Source organism: Macaca fascicularis, chromosome 19, assembly GCF_037993035.2.
Source record: "Macaca fascicularis isolate 582-1 chromosome 19, T2T-MFA8v1.1".
Taxonomy (NCBI): domain Eukaryota; kingdom Metazoa; phylum Chordata; class Mammalia; order Primates; family Cercopithecidae; genus Macaca; species Macaca fascicularis.
Genome location: NC_088393.1, coordinates 50550095 through 50570072, shown reverse-complemented (window position 1 = coordinate 50570072; position 19978 = coordinate 50550095).

Sequence of the window (19978 nt, the reverse complement as noted above, 5' to 3'; positions counted from 1 at the left end):
CAAGGTCGCTACCCCAGGGGATATAAAGCCTAAGACAGGAAATGAGACCTGAAAATAATCATGATACCAAAATAGAAAAAAAGTGAAGGCCACAAGAAATCAGAGAAATCTGATGGAAAATATAGCTAGACATTGGAATCACTGGAAAACATTTTTAAAAGTGGATGCTCAAGCCCCACCCATGAGTTCCAGTTTAAAGGTCTGGAGAGGGACCCAGGCACTGGTAATTTTTGTCTTCCCTGACACTACTAACATGTAACGAGGATGGAGAACTCTTGTTGTAATAGGTAGAACTTAAAACTAAATCAATGATTTTCAGCTAGAAGTACTGGAATGACCTAAGGACCTTTTTCAACATACATAAGACTGTACTTTTTTGGCCCTAATTATTAAGGGGTTACATCAAGAACTCAGTAATGCAGTTAGGAAACAGAAGCTGAATGGAAAAGCCACCTTATTTTATATGTTAAAATATATATACAAAGTGTTTTCAAATGAGTGATAAGTGATGCTAAACCTTCTCTAAATAATATTTATGGGAATTTTAATAATATGAGTATTCTAGGCTGGGCGCAGTGGCTCACGCCTGTAATCCCGGCACTTTGGGAGACAGAGGTGGGCAGATCATGAGGTCAGGAGATCGAGACCATCCTGGCTAACACAGCGAAACCTCGAATCTACTAAAAATGCAAAAACAAAATTAGCCAGGTGAGGTGGCAGGCGCCTGTAGTCCAGCTACTCCGGAGGCTGAGGCAGGAGAATGGCATCAACCTGGGAGGCGGAGCTTGCAGTGAGCATAGATCATGCCACAGCACTCCAGCCTGGGTGACAGAGCAAGACTCCATCTCAAAAAATAAAAATAAAAAAGTTTAAAAAAATGAATATTCTAAAAACTATATGAAATTTCTGGAAATCGAATATGTTATCAGTCATAGTGTCGTATGCCACAGAAGTAACTAGATTTCTATGTGAGCTGTGTCTTTACCATAATAAACCGAATAAAAATCTCATTAGATTTTTCACCATAGTCATTTTAAATCTTTGTCATTCCCAGACAGTTGCTTTGATTCTTCCTCAAAGTATTTATATTCAGCTACAGTCCAAAATTGCTTTTTCTTCAACGAGATATATGGAAAAGACTCTGACAATGACTCTTGAATACAAGTTTCTGATAACTTCAAGATCATAGCGGCACAAGTATACATATGTAACAAACCTGCACGTTATGCACATGTACCCTACAACTTAAAGTATAATAATAATAAATAAATTTTAAAAAAAAAGATCATACCACTGGACTCTCTGAGAAATTTCAAAATTTTAATGAACAGGCTGATACCTTCATGAAATTCAAGACAAAGAAGAAAAAAACCTCAGTTTTATTGTATTAAATAATCAAAACAATAACGTTTTCATAATTTTTTATTTGAAAATGTGCTGATTCTTTGAATCTTTTCTTCTCCAGATTTATGAACTTTCTCTTTTAAGCTCTTTATACTTCACAGCAATTTACTAAAGTATACTTTTGTGAACAAAAATTGAAACATTTGCTTTTGCTCCCAATATGAGTGCCCCAGAATTGGGAAACTATTCATGAGGATTCATATGCTTATAGTAATAAAGTTATCTGCACAAGTTCAATAAGAATCTTCTCTCTTTATAACAGGACACATTCAAAAACATTGGTTATGTTACCAAGGCTTTGACTGGGATGTTCTATTTGACAATATACATAGAATAAACCCATAGGGAATGCAGGGAAAGTCTGAAGACGGCCTTGATTTGGCTTCCTAGTCTCAAAAGGTTTTTGAAAGTTTAATCTGAGAGTTTTATAAAACTTCTAGCAATGCAAAGTTTAAAAAGGGTGTCTATGGTCCATTGCTACACTTGCTGCACTTAGGTAAAAAATCTAGGCAAGTTCGGTGAGACTCAACCTATTTTGCAAACTAATTCATCTTACTGGAATTATCTTTCGTAAAAATAGAGACTCCTATGTAGATAAAAATTATGTTAAAAAGAAAAACTGTAGTACACCTGTTACCAAATTGAACCACTGTTCATTATCTTTGAGTATTTCTAATCCACTGGTAGACTGGACTGGACCCTGAATTCTTTTACTTTTTCCAATGCAATTTTCTCCACTGAAATCATTAAGAACAAGAACAGCTCTGTTGCTGAAGCTCTATAAGCTTGGACAGTGGACGCAGGACAGTGGGTGCAGCCCAACAAGTGAGAGCGGAAGAAGGATGCGGCATCTCCTCACCCAGGAAGTGCAAGGGGGAAGGGAATTCTCTTTCCTAGCCAAGGGAAACCATGAAAAACAACACCTGGAAAATCAGGTGACTCCCAGCCTAGTACGACGCTTTACCAAGGGTCTTAGCAAATGGAACAACAGGAGATCATATCCTGAGCCATGCTCAGAGGATTGCTGACCCACAGAGTCTCCCTCATTGCTAGCACAGCAGTCTGAGATCTAACTGCAAGGCAGCAGCAAGGCTGGGGGAGGGGCACCTGCCATTGCTGAGGTTTAAGTAGGTAAACAAAGTGACCAGGAAACTTGAACTGGGTAGAGCCCACCGCAGCTCAAGGAGGCCTGCCTGCCTCCATAGACTGCACCTCTGGGGACAGGGCATAGCCAAACAAAAGGCAGCAGAAACCTCTGTCGATACAAATGTCCCTGTCTGACAGCTTTGAAGAGAGTAGTGGTTCTCCCAGCACAGACTTTTGGATCTGAGAACAGACAGACTGCCTGCTCAAGTGGGTCCCTGGACCCTGAGTAGTCTAACTGGGAGACATCCCCACTAGGGGCAGACTGATACCCCACACCTCACAGGGCCGGGTACACCTCTGAGATGAAGCTTCCAGAGGAATGATCAGACAGCAACATTGGCTGTTCAGCAATATTCACTCTTCTGCAGCTTCTGTTGCTGATACCCAGGCAAACAGGGTCTGGAGTGGACCTCAAGCAAACTCTAACAGACCTGCAGCTGAGGGTCCTGACCGTTAGAAGGAAAACTAACAAACAGAAAGGACATCCACACCAAAACCCCATCTGTATGTCACCATCAAAGATCAAAGGTAGATAAAACCACAAAGATTGGGAAAAAGCAGTGCAGAAAAGCTGAAAATTCTAAAAATCAGAGTGCCCTCCCCCTCCAAAGGAACGCAATTCCTTGAGAGCAATGGAACAAAGCTGGACAAAGAATAACTTTCACAAGTTGAGAGAAGAAGGCTTCAGACAATCAAATTTCTCAGAGCTAAAGGAGGAAGTACGAACCCAGCGCAAAGAAATTAAAAACCTTGAAAAGAGATTTGACAAATGGCTAACTAGAATAACCAATACAGAAAAGTCCTTAAATGACCTGATAGAAATGAAAACCATGAGAGGAGAACTACGTGACAAATTCACAAGCTTCAGTAACCAACTCGATCAACTGGAAGAAAAGACATCAGTGATTGAAGATCAAATGAATGAAATGAAGCGAGAAGAGAAGTTCAGAGAAAAAAGAGTAAAAGGAAATGAAAAAAGCCTCCTGGAAATTTGGGACTATGTGACAAGTCCAAATCTACATCTGATTAGTGTACCTGAAAGTGACTAGGAGAATGGAACAACTTGGAAAACACTGCAGCATATTATACAGGAGAACTTCCCCAATGTAGCACGGCAGGCCAACATTCAAATTCAGGAAATACGGAGAATGCCACAAAGATACTCCTCGAGAAGAGCAACTCCAAGACACATGATTGCCAGATTCAGCAAAGTTGAAATGAAGGAAAAAATCTTAACGTAGCCAGAGAGAAAGGTCAGGTTACCCACAAAGGGAAACCATCAGACTAACAGCAGATCTCTCGGCAGAAACTCTACAAGCCAGAAGAGAGTGGGGGCCAATATTCAACATTCTTAAAGGAAAGAATTTTCATCCCAGAATTTCATATCCAGGTAAACTAAGCTTCATAAGTGAAGGAGAAATAAAATCCTTTACAGATAAGCAAATGCTGAGAGATTTTGTCACCAACAGGCCTGCCTTACAAGAGATCCTGAAGGAAGCACTAAACATAGAAAGGAACAACTGGTACCAGTCACTGCAAAAACATGGCAAATTGTAAAGACCATCAATGCTAGGAAGAAACTGCATCAATTAACGAGGAAAACAACCAGCTAACATCGTAACGAAAGGATCAAGTTCCCACATAACAATATTAACCTTAAATGTAAATGGACTAAATGCTCCAATTACAAGACAAAGACTGACAAATTGGATAAAGAGTCAACACTCATCAGCATGCTGTATTCAGGAGACCCAGCTCACATACAGAGACACACATAGGCTCAAAATAAAGGGATGGAGGAAGATCTACCAAGCAAATGGAGAACAAAAAAAAGCAAGAGTTGCAATCCTAGTCTCTGATAAAACAGACTTTAAACCATCAAAGGTCAAAAGAGACAAAGAAGGCCATTACATAATGGTAAAGGGATCAATTCAACAGGAAGAGCTAACTATCCTAAATATATATGCACCCAATACAGGAGCACCCAGATGCATAAAGCAAGTCCTTAGAGATGAACAAAGAGACTTACACTCCCACACAATAATAATGGGAGATTTTAACGCCCCACTGTCAGCACTAGACAGATCAACTAGACAGAAAGTTAACAAGGATATCCAGGAATTGAACTCAAACACTGCACCAAGCGGACCTAGTAGATATCGACAGAACTCTCTACTCCAAATCAACAAATATACATTCTTCTCAGCACCACATCACACTTATTCCAAAATTGACCACAGAGTTGGAAGTAAAGCATGCCTCAGCAAATGTAAAAGAACAGAAATTATAACAAACTGTGTCACAGACCACAGTGCAATCAAACTAGAACTCAGGATTAAGACGCTCACTCAAAACCACAAAACTACATGGAAACTGAATGACCTGCTCCTGAATGACTACTGGGTACATAACGAAATGAAGACAGAAATAAAGATGTTCTTTGAAACCAATGAGAACAAAGACACAACATACCAGAATCTCTGGGACACATGTAAAGCAGTTTGTAGAAGGAAATTTAGAGCACTAAATGCCCACAAGAGAAAGTAGAAAAACTCCAAAACTGACACCCTAATGTCACATCACAATTACAAGAACTAGAGAAACAAGAGCAAACACATTCAAAAGCTAGCAGAAGGCCAGAAATAACTAAGGTCAGAGCAGAACTGAAGGAGATACAGACACAAAAAAAAAAACCTTCAAAAAATCAAAGAATCCAGGACCTGGTTTTTTGAAAAGATCAACAAAATTGATAGACCGCTAACAAGACTAATAAGGAAGAAAAGAGAGAAGAATCAAATAGACACAATAAAAAATGATAAATGGGATATCACCATTGACCCCACAGAAATACAAACCACCATCACAGAATACTATAAACACCTTTACGAAAATAAACTAGAAAACCTGGAATAAATGGATAAATTCCTGGACACATACACTCTCCCAAGACTAAACCAGGAAGAAGTTGAATCCCTCAATAGACCAATAACAGGCTCTGAAATTGAAGCAATAATTAATAGCCTACCAACCAAAACAAGTCCAGGACCAGACGGATTCACAGCCGAATTCTACCAGAGGTACGAGGAGGAGCTGGTAAAATTCCGTCTGACACTATTCCAATCAATAGAAAAAGAGGGAATCCCCCCTAACTCATTTTATGAGGCCAACATCATCCTGATACCAAAGCCTGGCAGAGACACAAAGAAAAAAAGAGAATTTTAGACCAATATCCCTGATGAACACTGATGAAAAAATCTTCAATAAAATACTGGCAAACCAAATCGAACAGCACATCAAAAAGCTTATCCACCATGGTCAAGTGGGCTTCATCCCTGGGATGCAAGGCTGGTTCAACAGATGAAAATCAATAAATATAATCCAGCATATAAACAGACCCAAAGACAAGAACCACATGATTATCTCAACAGATGCAGAAAAGGCCTTTGACAAAATTCAACAGCCCTTCTTGCTAAAAACTCTCAATACATTCGGTATTGATGGAATGTATCGCAAAATAATAAGAGCTATTTATGACAAACCCACAGTCAATATCATACTGAATGGGCAGAAACTGGAAGCATTCCCCTTGAAAACTGGAACAAGACAGGGATACCCTCTCTCGCCAATTCTATTCAATATACTGTTGGAAGTTCTGGTCAGGCAAGAGAAAGAAATAAAAGGTTTTCAATTAGGAGAAGAGGAAGTCAAATTGTCCCTGTTTGCAGATGACATGATTTGTATATTTAGAACACCCCATCGTCTCAGCCCACAATCTACTGAAGCTGATAAGCATTTTCAGTAGAGTCTCAGGATACAAAATCAATGTGCAAAAATCACAAGGATTCTTATACACCAGTAACAGACAAACAGAGGGTGAAATCATGAATGAACTGGCATTTACAATTGCTTCAAAGAGAATAAAATACCTGGAAATCCAACTTACAAGGGATGTGAAGGACCTCTTCAAGGAGAACTAAAAACGACTGCTCAATGAAATAAAAGCGGACACAAACAAATGGAAGAACATTCCATGCTCACGGATAGGAAGAATCAATATTGTGAAAATGCCCATACTTCCCAAGGTAATTTAGAGATTCAATGCGTTCCCCATTTAGCTACCAATTACTTTCTTCACACAATTGGAGAAAACTACTTTAAAGTTCATATGGAACCACAAAAAAGCCCACATTGCCAAGACTATCCTAAGTCAAAAGAACAGAGGTGGAGGCATCAGGCTACCTGACTTCAAACTATATTACGATGCTACAGTAACAAAACAGCATGATACTGGTACCAAAACAGACATATAGACCAATGGAACAGAACAGAGTCCTCAGAAATAATACCACAAATCTACAACCACCTGATATTTGACAAACCTGATAAAAACAAGAAATAGGGAAAGGATTTCCTATTTAATAAATGGTGCTGGGAAAACTGGCTAGCCATAAGTAGAAAGCTGAAACTAGATCACTTCCTTACACCTTACACAAATATTAATTCAAGATGGATTAAACACATAAATGTTAGACCTAAAACCATAAAAACCCTAGAAGAAAACCTAGGCAATACCATTCAGGACATAGGCATGGGCAAGGACTACATGTCTAAAACACCAAAAGCAAGAGCAACAAAAGCCAAAATTGACAAATGGGATCTAATTAAACTAAAGAGCTTCTGCACAGCAAAACAAACTACCATCAGAGTGAACAGGCAACCTACAGAATGGGAGAACATTTTTGCAATCTACTCATCTGACAAAGGGCTAATATCCAGAACCTACAAGGAACTCACACAAATTTACAAGAAATAAACAAACAACCCCATCAAAAAGTGGGCAAAAGATATGAACAGACACTTCTCAAAAGAAGGCATTTATGCTGCCAACAGACACATGAAAAAATGCTCATCATCACTGGCCATCAGAGAAATGCAAATCAAAACCACAATGAGATACTATCTCACACCAGTTAGAATGGCGATCATGAAAAAGTCAGGAAACAACAGGTGCTGGGGAGGATGTGGAGAAATAGGAACACTTTTACACTGTTGGTGGGATTGTAAACTAGTTCAACCATTGTGGAAGACAGTGTGGCGATTCCTCGAGGATCTAGAACTAGAAATACCATTTGACCCAGCCATCCCATTACTGGGTATATATCCAAAGGATTATAAATCATGCTGCTATAAAGACACATGCACACGGACGTTTATTGCGGCACTATTCACAATAACAAAGACTTGGAACCAACCCAAATGTCCATCAATGACAGACTGGATTAATAAAATGTGGTACATATACACCATGGAATACTATGCAGCCATAATAAAGGATGAGTTCATGTCCTTCATGAGGACATGGATGCAGCTGGAAACCATCATTCTCAGCAAACTATCACAAGAACAGAAAATCAAACACCGTATGTTCTCACTCACAGGTGGTAATTGTACAATGAGAACACTTGGACACAGGAAGGGGAATATAACACACCGGGGTCTGTTGTGGGGTGGGGGGGAGGGGGGAGGGATAGCATTAGTAGATTACCTAATGTAAATGACGAGTTAACGGGTGCAGCACACTAACATGGCACATGTATACACATGTAACAAACCTGCACGTTGTGCACATGTGCCCTAGAACATAAAATATTGAAAAAAGTTTAAGACAAAGGAAATTGAAAAAAGAGAAAAGAAAAGAATTGATGGAAGCCTAAAATTACGGTTATTGAGATCAATGTTAATGCTTTAAGTTTTGGTCATATTCACACCTAAGTGAGAGTACAGACACTCCAAAATAGAGCCACACATGATAAATGTTATATACTCCCACGGAAATTTTAAGGAAGCAGATAGCTCTCAAAATAGATCATATTTTTCTGTAAAAAGATGATTCCAGTCTACCTGAGTGAGCATAATAATGAAGTCACCTCTGCTTTAACTTTTACCAAAAAAAAAGTGACCTGAAGTACCCTGATGTTAACCAATCAATTTATTTCTAGGGCCTTGTTTATTGATTCGCATTTGACAAAACCCACTGTTTTGTAATTGTATTGCCGAGGAGGAGTTATCACTGTATCTACAGAGGGAGAGCTGCCCCAACTCATAAAACACAAGTAAAAGCCAATTACATCTAAAATTAAATTAGTTGTAATTTTGTCTTGTCACACATGTTCACAGCAAGCAATGTCCAGTGGAGTCTCTGAGGCTGCATCATTCTCACCCTGACCCTCCTGCCTTTCTCTTTGACTTACAAGGACCTTTATGATGACACTGGGAGCCACCCAGATAATCCAAAATAAGTTTTCCATCTCAAGATACTCAATTGCATCACCATTGAACATTGTTTTTGCTAAGAAAAGTAAATGCACGTGTTCCAAGAGTTAGGATGTGGATTTTATTTATTTATTTTATTTTTTGCGACAGAGTTTCACTGATGCTGTCCCGGCTGGAGTGCAGTGGAGTGACTTCGGCTAACTGCAACTTCCACCTCCCAGGTTCAAATTATTCTCCTTCCTCAGCCTCCCAAGTAGCTGGGATTACAGGCATCCACCGCCATGCCCAGCTAATTTTTGCATTTTCAGTAGAAACAGGGTTTCACCATATTGATCAGGCTGCTCTCGAACTCCTGACATCTTGATTTGCCGTCTCGGCCTCCCAAAGTGCTGGGATTATACGCGTGAGCCACCGCACACAGCCCGGCTGCGGACACTTTTAAGAGGCCACTAATCTGCCCCATACAGGTCACTTTCATAAACATCACCCACAACAAAAATATGTTTTGCCTTCTTTCCATGTCTCACTTTTCTGTCTCCACAAACCACAGTGAAACATACTAGCTCTGCTATGAAGCGGCTGGATGACCCCAGGACACTCCTTTGACCTCCCTCAGGCTCTTTCCTCATCTGCAGTGTAAGGCTGACTCTTACTGCGTCAGAAAATGACAGTGGAAGAGTTAATTAACATGTGTAAGACATTAGTCACACAGCCTGGTGCCTGAGGAGCCCTGGGTAAACATTCCTTTCAGTCCTTTCCTTTCACCATCCCATTTTTCTTGCCTTCACCCATCTCCTCCTTCAACTCCTTTCTCTTCAATAGCTTTCTCAGTCTAACCTGCCAATTAAAGAAGCCACACTATCCATTCTCTCATGACTCTGATGGTGTGTTCTTGTGATGGAGTCTGCTATCCACTCCAGGCAATGGGTATTATTTATATGGAGAGGTCTGTTTGCAACAAGAAATCCTTCTTTTGTTCACACAAAATGTATACGTGATTTCTCTTAACTTACACATACCAGTCTCAATTCTACCCTGTTATTTCATACATGCACTTCATTATTTTATTCTTCAGTCTTTCTCCTTACACTTTAAAACTTAGGATAGTACAAAAACAAAAATAATGGCCTGGGCCAGAATAGGTTATTCCTTTAGCAAGAGGAATGCTTTCCTTTTTCAAGATGAATGCTGTCTGCAAGGCAGCCATGAAACCTATTTCTGGGTTTGGCTTACATCAAAGCCTTTCAACTCTAGGACACATTCTTAGATTCCCAGGAGACAATGATTGTCATGGAAGCCACACCACTCTGAGTATTCCTACTGTTGGGTAAAGGAATGTTTACAGAATATTGTGCATGACTTACTCCACCTAAATTCTTACACTCCTGGAAGTTAAGTTTCCCCACTAACCAGCTTCAACTCCAGCTGCTCTGCCTGGACCCTGACTGGAAAGTACCCCCACATTCTGGATGGCCAGGGTGGCACCTTTGCCTATTCCCATAATTATAATAGCTCACACACTAACGCAGCACTCACTATGCAACAGGCACATCCTAAGTGCTTTTCATATAGCTACAGTCATGACAAAAAATTCCTAGTTACCACCATCCTAATTTTTACAGATTAAAAAAAAAAAAAAACTGTGGCAGAGAAGTATGCACCCACTGTCACCTAACTCCAAAATTTAACCTCATCCTCCACTTCATCTGGTAAGAGGACATTCTAAGATTTACAAGGTCTCCTGAAAGACATCCACTTTCAAAAATGATTTTTGTCCCATTTCCTTTCAGGATTTCACAGCCAGCATTTTGTTTTCTGTCTCATCCTTCACTTATGCACCTGTTCCCTAACACTACACTCACAACTGCACAGCCCTGCATAAAAACTAGCTTTTAGAAACGTCAATCTTTTTTGGAAAAAAGAAAGGCCAGGTTCCATGGCTCACAAAAAGTCATTTTTTATTCTATTGTCAACAATTTGCATAGCCATTCTCTGGACAGAAACAAGTGCACTAGAAACACAAAGTGTAATGAGAAGAAAGTAGGAGGAAGGTGAGTTTCTAGATAGACACACAGGGAAAAGATTCCAAATCCAGAAAAATTCATAAAATGCACCCAGGGAGTGTAGCTTTGAGCAACGACAGCCCCACTTGCCACATCCCACGGCTGTTGGCCTCTTACTTCCTTCTCAACCTGCCCTTCCTGGTCTTGCTTTCTTAGACCAATACAAACAACCTGGGAGCTGGGGTCGGATCAGAACACTCAGCACTGAGTGGTATGGTTGGGAAAGGCAGAAAAGGAAGAAGAGTGTTTGACTCACGAAGACATGACTTACCGAGGCACACATCAACTAGGCAGGCAATAGATTACTAAAGGGCTTTGCAGGACTCATGGTGGTTATCCAGAATGAAAGACTGAGGCAAGAGTCTTGACCAATTGAGTTTTATTGAGCCAGAGCTTGACGGAGCAACCTCGAAAAACAAGAGTTTCAAAAAACTGCTGTGGCTTGTGTTCTCTCTGAAGAGGTTTCTGGAGGCTTAGTATGTATACACTTGATTAAAGGAGAGAAGGCAGGTAGGAAGAGATGGAGTGGGTAGAAAAACAATAGATCTAATCTTGTCTTTATTGTGTGCCTTAGAAAATAAGTATTATCAGAATGAGACTTAAAACAGAGTTAAAATAGAGAATGAGAGTTTTAGGAGCTAGATTTTGATTACTCACCTAAAGTTACAAATGGCATGTCTTTCTTTTACAAAGAAATAAACATCTTGAAAGGTTTTGAAGCAAGGAAAAAATAATTTGTTCAGACAATCATCCAGAGATGCCTGAGATCTTTGGATTTCCTGTTTACCCCGCTCCTTTTCTCTTCTTTCTTTCTTTTTTAATTTTATGTATTGTTTTTAAGAGACACAATCTTGCCCTATCACCCAGACTAGAGTGTACTCACTGAAGCCTTGAACTCCTGGGCTGAAGCGCTCCTCCCACCTTAGCCTCCCAAGTGTCTGAGACTACAGGCATGCATCGCTGCACCTGGCTAATTTGATTTATTTTGTATAGTAAGGATGTGGTCTGCCTCTGTTGCTTAGGCTGGTCTTAAACTCCTGGTTTCAAGTGATCCTCCTGCCTTGGACTCCCAAAGGGCTGGGATAACAGGCCTGTGCCAGCACACCTGGCCCCACAACTCTTCAAAAGCTCTCAGAGAAAGCATTGTAGAAGACCCCTGTGGCTGTATGTTTCATCTGATCCTACATGACTAGGGAGGCTCATTCTTAACAAGTCACGTCCCATGGAAAAGGGGATGAAGACAAATCATAAAAGGGCAAAGGGAAGTCACAGCAACAAAGGGACAGTATAATCCTGGAACCTTATTAAAGTCACACAAATGCTGCTTCAATTAGAGCAATGTGTTTGGCAAACATCGTTCTAACCCTTTCAGTTGTATGTTGGTTCACCTGTAATGTCTGCAGCAGTCTATAGCTAGCTTTTCTAGAGTTTCTGAAGCATCTTTCAATTGAAATGGCAATCTGACACAATTCTCTGAATTGCAGTCTGAATCCAGTGTTCATGTGTACATTTTGTGTAGTCTACTCATCAGCAGGCATAAAGATTATTTATATATAAGTTACTATGATTTCTCCAGAAGTTTATATAAGTCTTCTACTTTCAGCTCGCAAGTTTTAATCTACCCATCTGACAAAAGGCTAATACCCAGAATCTATAGGAAACTTAAGCAAATTTACAAAAAAAAACAAAACAAAACAAAACAAAACCATCAAACAGTGGGCAAAGCACATCAACAGACACTTCTCAAAAGAAGACATTTATGTGACCAAAAAACATGAAAAAAAAACTCATTATCACTGGTAATTAGGGACATGCAAATCAAAACCACAATGAAATACCATCTCATGCCAGTTAGAATGGTGATCATTAAAAGGTCAGGAAACAACAGATGCTGGAGAGGATGTGGAGAAATAGGAATGCTTTTACACTGTTGGTGGGAGTGTAAACTAGTTCAACCATTGGGGAAGACAGTGTGGCGATTCCTCATGGATCTAGAACAAGAAATACCATTTGACCCAGGAATCCCATTACTGGGTATATACCCAAATGATTATAGATCATTCTACTATAAAGACACATGCACACATATGTTTATTGTGGCACTATTCACAATAGCAAAGACTTGGAACCAACGCAAATGCCTATCAATGATAGACTACATAAAGAAAATGTGGTACATATACACCATGGAATTCAATGCAGCCATAATAAAGGATGAGTTCATGTCCTTTGCAGGGACGTGGATGAAGCTGGAAACCACCAATCTCAGCAAACTAACACAGGAACAGGAAACCAAACACTGCATGTTCTTACTCATAAGTGGGAGTTGGACAATGAGAACACATGGACACAGGGAGGGGAACATCATACACTGGGGCCTGTTGGGGGGTAGAGGGCTAGGGGAGGGATAGCATTAGGAGAAATACTTAATGTAGATGATGGGTTAATTGGTGCAACAAAACACCATGGCACGTGTATACCTATGTAACAAACCTGCAGGTTCTGCACATGTATCCCAGAACTTAAACATGTAATTTTAAAAAATGATAAAATATTGAAAAGCACAGTTTGAATTTATAATACACCAATTTGGAGGAAAAATTGAAGAAATATCTGAAACCATTAGTTATGAAACTTCTGGACAGGAAAAGATTTAGGATTCAGTCAAAATTGTAGGTAAATAACAAAATTCAAAAAAGAATGAACAAATATAAAATGTAATAATTGTTGTTCTGTTGTTTTCCTCTGAAAAATAACTTTCCCCCTCCTGTTTCCCATTTTATGAAATAGAAATCATTTGGGACCAATTTATTTCCAAAATAAGTTTTAGTCTGATACCTGAATTGTTTACATAAAGTGCAACAAGAATGTAGATTCAAGGTCTCTATGAATACATACATGTTTATACATATATATGAATATATATATTTTTATCATGTAGAATGGCACTAAGGTATATTAATGGCAGCAAATCTGTACAAGTCTGCAGCAGCCTCAATTCTTGTTTCTTCAGAAGAAAGAATTCAACTAAGGGTCATAAGGCAGAAGAAGAGACTGAGGCAAGTTTTACAGCAAGAGTGAAAGTTCACTTAAAAGCTTTAGAGCAGAAATTAAAGAAAGTAAAGTACACTGAAAATAGGGCCAAACAGGCGATGAGATTTCACGTGTGTGGTTTGACCTTTGACTTAGGCTTTGGTATGTTGGCATAATTCTGGAATCTGCATCTCTTTTCCCCTGATTCTTCCCTTAAAGTGGTCTGTCTGCATGTGCAGTGGCCCACCAGCACTTAAGAAGGGAGCCTGTGTAGTGTGTTTCCTGGAGTACAGTTGGAAAACAGAGACCAAAATAAAAGCTATGTATGTCAATAAAATTGGTCTCCTAATAAAATCCTGTTATAAATTTCTATCATTGTTGTGTTACCCTGGCATCTATTTTTAATCTTCCTTGAACACACCCAAATTCTCTCTCTCTTCTTTCTATCTCACTCTCTCTCTGCATTGAGATGTAAATTTACTACCCAATTTCTCTAAAACTCAGCAAGGGCTTCCTCAGACAAACGTTAACTTTTTCTATTTACAAAAGCACAATTTAAGTACAACTTTTTCTTTAAATAGTGAGTTTTATGGGTTCCACGCATAAAGTTTTAAAGTCAAAAATCTAAAGTACTTCTGTCTCCCTCTATCTTTATGTGCACATGTATATGTTGTATGTTGTATCACATATATGTATATGTCCATACCTATGTTTATATAGTGTTTATACATGGTATCAAATTAATATAAAAATAAATGAGTACTCAATTAAGTAAATAATCCCAAATGCTTTTCAACCCATGTGATTTTAGTAATCTTCGATAACAGAAGAACACCTCAAATGAGCATGCATACCTATCTGCAGCCTCCTTAAAAAAAATTATCAGCCAAGAATTTTATATAAAGTAAAACTAAAGTCCATAAATCAAGGAAAGATAACAGTCTTTTTCAGACAAACAAATGTTAAGACAATTTGCCACTACCAAGCCAGCACTACAAGAACTGTGCAAAGGAGTTCTGAATATTGAAACAAATCCTGGAAACACATCAACACAGAACCTCTTTAAGCATGAATCTCACAGAACCTATAAAACAAAAATACAATAAATAACTGAATAAAACCAAGGTATCCAGGCAACAAATAGCAGGATGAATGGAGTAGTACCTCACATCTCAATACTAACATTGAATGTAAGTAACCTAAATGCTCCACTTAAAAGATACAGAATTGCAGAATTGATAATAATGCACCAAGCAAGTAGCTACCGCCCTCAAGAGATTCCCCTAACCATAAAGGGTCATATAAACTTAAGGCAAAAGGGTAGAAGAAGACACCCCATGCAAATGGCCACAAAAGTGAGCAGGACTAACTATTCTTATATCAGAAAAAACTAACTTTAAAGCAACAGCAGTTAAAAAAAGACAAAGATGGACATTATATAATAATAAAAGGACTTGTCCAACAGAAAAATATCACAATCCTACATATATATGCACCTAACACTGGAACTCCCAAATTTATATAACTATTACTACTAGACCTAAGAAATGAGGTAGACAGTAACACAATAATAGTGAGGAACTTCAATACTCCATTGACAGCACTAGATAGGTCATCAAGACAGAAAGTCAAGAAACAAACAATGGGAGGGGTGCGGAGCAAGACGGCCGAATAGGAACAGCTCCAGTCTCCAACTCCCAGTGCGAGCCACACACAAGACAGGTGATTTCTGCATTTTCAACTGAGGTACTGGGTTCATCTCACTAGGGAGTGCAGGACAATCGGTGCTGGTCAGCTGCTGCAGCCCAACCAGCGAGAGCTGAAGCAGGGCGAGGCACCGCCTCACCTGGGAAGCGCAAGGGGGAAGGGAATGCTTTTTCCTTGCCAGGGGAACTGAGACACACAACACCTGGAAAATCGGGTAACTCCCACCCCAATACTGCGCTTTACCAAGGATCTTAGAAAACGGGCACACCAGGAGATTATATCCCACACCTAGCCATGAGGGTCCCACGCCCACGGAGCCTCCCTCATTGCTAGCACAGCAGTCTGTGATCTCGCGGAAAGGCAGCAGCAAGGCTGGGGGAGGGTTGCCCGCCATTGCTGAGGCTTAAGTAGGTAAACAAAGCCACTGGCAAGCTAGAACTGGGTGGAACTCACAGCAGCTCAAGGAGGTCTACCTGTCTCTGTAGACTCCACTTCTGGGGACAGGGCACAGCTAAACAACAACAACAACAACAAAGGAGCAGAAACCTCTGCAGACGCAAACGACTCTGTCTGACAGCTTTGAAGAGAGCAGTGGATCTCCTAACATGGAGGTTGAGATCTGAGAATGGACAGACTGCCTGCTCATGTGGGTCCCTGACCCCTGAGTAGCCTAACTGGGAGACATCCCCAATAAGGGCAGACCGACACCCCACACCTCACACTGTGGAGTACACCCCTGAGAGGAAGCTTCCAAAGCAAGAATCAGACAGGTACACTCGCTGTTCAGAAATATTCTATCTTCTGCAGCCTCTGTTGCTGATACCCAGGAAAACAGGGTCTGGAGTGGATCTCAAGCAATCTCCAACAGACCTATATCTGAGGGTCCTGACTGTTACAAGGAAAATTAACAAACAGGAAGGACACCCACACCAAAACCCCATCAGTACATCACCATCATCAAAGACCAGAGGCAGATAAAACCACAAAGATGAGGAAAAAGCAGGGCAGAAAAGCTGGAAATTCAAAAAATAAGAGTGCATCTCCCCCTGCAAAGGAACGCAGCTCATTGCCAGCAAGTGATCAAAGCTGGACGGAGAATGACTTTGACGAGATGAGAGAAGAAGGCTCCAGTCCATCAAACTTCTCAAAGCTAAAGGAGGAATTATGTACCCAGCGCAAAGAAACTAAAAATCTTGAAAAAAGAGTGGAAGATTTGATAACTAGAATAATTAATGCAGAGAAGGCCATAAACGAACCCATGACACGAGAAATACGTGACAAATGCACAAGCTTCAGTAACCGACTCAATCAACTGGAAGAAAGAGTATCAGCAATCGAGGATCAAATGAATGAAATGAAGTGAGAAGAGAAATCTGAAGAAAAAAGAAGAAAGAGAAATGACAAAGCCTTCAAGAAGTATGGGATTATGTAAAAACACCCAATCTACGTCGGATTGGGGTGCCTGAAAGTGACGGGGAAAATGGAACCAAGTTGGAAAACATTCTTCAGGATATCATATAGAACTTCCCCAACCGAGTAGGGCAGGCCAACATTCAAATCCAGGAAATACAGAGAATGCCACAAAGATACTCTCCGAGAAGAGCAACTCCAAGACACATAATTGCCAGATTCACCAAAGTTGAAATGAAGGAAAAAATCTTAAGGGCTGCCAGAGAGAAAAGTCGGGTTACCCACAAAGGGAAGCCCGTCAAAAGCAGATCTTGCAGCAGAAACTCTACAAGCCAGAAGAGAGTGGGGGCCAATATTCAACATTCTTAAAGAAAAGAATTTTAAACCCAGAATTTCATATCCAGCCAAACTAAGTTTCATAAGTGAAGGAGAAATAAAATGCTTTACAGATAAGCAAATGCTTAGAGATCTTGTCACCACCAGGCCTGCCTTACAAGAGACCCTGAAGGAAGCACTAAACATGGAAAGGAACAACCGGTACCAGCCATTGCAAGAACATGCCAAAATGTAAAGACCATCGAGGCTAGGAATAAAATGCATCAATTAACGAACAAAATAACGAGTTAATATCACAATGGCAGGACCAAGTTCACACATAACAATATTAACCTTCAATATAAATGAACTAAATATTCCAATTAAAAGATGCAGACTGGCAAACTGAATAAAGAGTCAAGACCCATCGGTTTGCTGTATTCAGGAGACCCATCTCACACGCAGAGACATACGTAGGCTCAAAATAAAGGGATAGAGGAAGATCTACCAAGCAAATGGAGAACAAAAAAAAGCAGGGCTTGCAATACTAGTCTCTGATAAAACAGACTTTCAACCATCAAAGATCAAAAGAGACAAAGAAGACCATTACATAATGGTAAAGGGATCAATTCAACAGGAAGAGCTAACTATCCTAAATATATATGCACCCAATACAGAGCACTCAGATTCATAAAGCAAGTCCTTAGAGACTTACAAAGAGACTTAGACTCCCATACAATAATAATGGGAGACTTCAACACCCCACTGTCAACATTAGACAGATCAACGAGACAGAAAGTTAACAAGGATATCGAGGAATTGAACTCAGCTTTGCAACAAGTAGACCTAATAGACATCTACAGAACTCTCCACCCCAAATCAACAGAATATACATTCTTCTCAGCACCACATCACACTTATTCCAAAATTGACCACATAATTGGAAGTAAAGCACACCTCAGCAAATGTACAAGAACAGAAATTATAACAACCTGTCTCTCAGACCACAGTGCAATCAAACTAGAACTCAGGACTAAGAAACTCAATCAAAACCGCTCAACTACATGGAAACTGAATAACGTGCTCCTGAATGACTACTGGGTATATTAAAGCAGTGTGTAGAGGGAAATTTATAGCACTAAATGCCCACAAGAGAAAGCAGGAAAGATATAAAATTGACACTCTAACATCACAATTAAAAGAACTAGAGAAGCAAGAGCAAACACATTCAAAAGCTAGCAGAAGGCAACAAATAACTAAGATCACAGCAGAACTGAAGGAGATAGAGACACAAAAAACCCTCCAAAAAAATCAATGAATCCAGAAGTTGGTTTTCTGAAAAGATCAACAAAATTGATAGACTGCTAGCAAGACTAACAAAGAAGAAAAGAGAGAAGAATCAAATACATGCAATAAAAAATGATAAAGAGGACATCACCACTGACCCCACAGAAATACAAACTACCATCAGAGAATACTATAAACACCTCTACGCAAATAAACTGGAAAATCTAGAAGAAATGGATAATTTCCTGGACACTTCCCCTCTCCCAAGATTAAACCAGGAAGAAGCTGAATTCCTGAATAGACCAATAGCAGGCTCTGAAATTGAGGCAATAATTAATAGCCTACCAACCAAAAAAAGTCCAGGACCAGATGGACTCACAGCTGAATTCTACCAGAGGTACAAGGAGGAGCTGGTACCATTTCTTCTGAAACTATTCCAATCAATAGAAAAAGAAGGAATCCTCCCTAACTCATTTGATGAGGCCAACATCATCGTGATATCAAAGCCTGGCAGAGACACAAAAAAAAGAGAGAATTTTAGTCCAATATCCCTGATGAATATCAATGGAAAAATCCTCAATAAAATACTGGCAAACTGGATCCAGCAGCACCTCAAAAAGCTTATCCACCATGATCAAGTGGGCTTCATCCCTGGGATGAAAGACTGGTTCAACATATGCAAATCAATAAACGTAATCCAGCACATAAATAGCACTAAAGACAAAAACCACATGATTATCTCAATAGTTTCAGAAAAGGCCTTTGACAAAATTCAAAAGCCCTTCATGCAAAAAACGCTCAAAATATTTGGTATTGATGGAACGTATCTCAAAATAGTAAGAGCTACTTATGACAAACCCACAGCCAATATCATACTGAATGGGCAAAAACTGGAAAAAATGGGCACAAGACAGGGATGCCCTCTCTCCCCACTCCTATTCAACATAGTGTTGGAAGTTCTGGCTAGGGCAATCAGGCAAGCGAAAGAAATCAAAGGTATTCAGTTAGGAAAAGAAGAAGTCAAATTGTCCCTGTTTGCAGATGACATGATTGTATATTTAGAAAACCCCATTGTCTCAGCCCCAAATCTCCTTAAGCTGATAGGAAACTTCAGCAAAGTCTCAGCATACAAAATAAATGTGCAAAAATCACAAGCATTCTTATACACCAGTAACAGACCAACAGAGAGCCAAATCATGAATGAACTTCCATTCACAATTGCTTCAAAGAAAATGAAATACCTAGGAATCCAACTTACAAGGGATGTAAAGAACCTCTTCAAGGAGAACTACAAACCACTGCTCAGTGAAATAAAAGAGGACACAAACAAATGGAAGAAC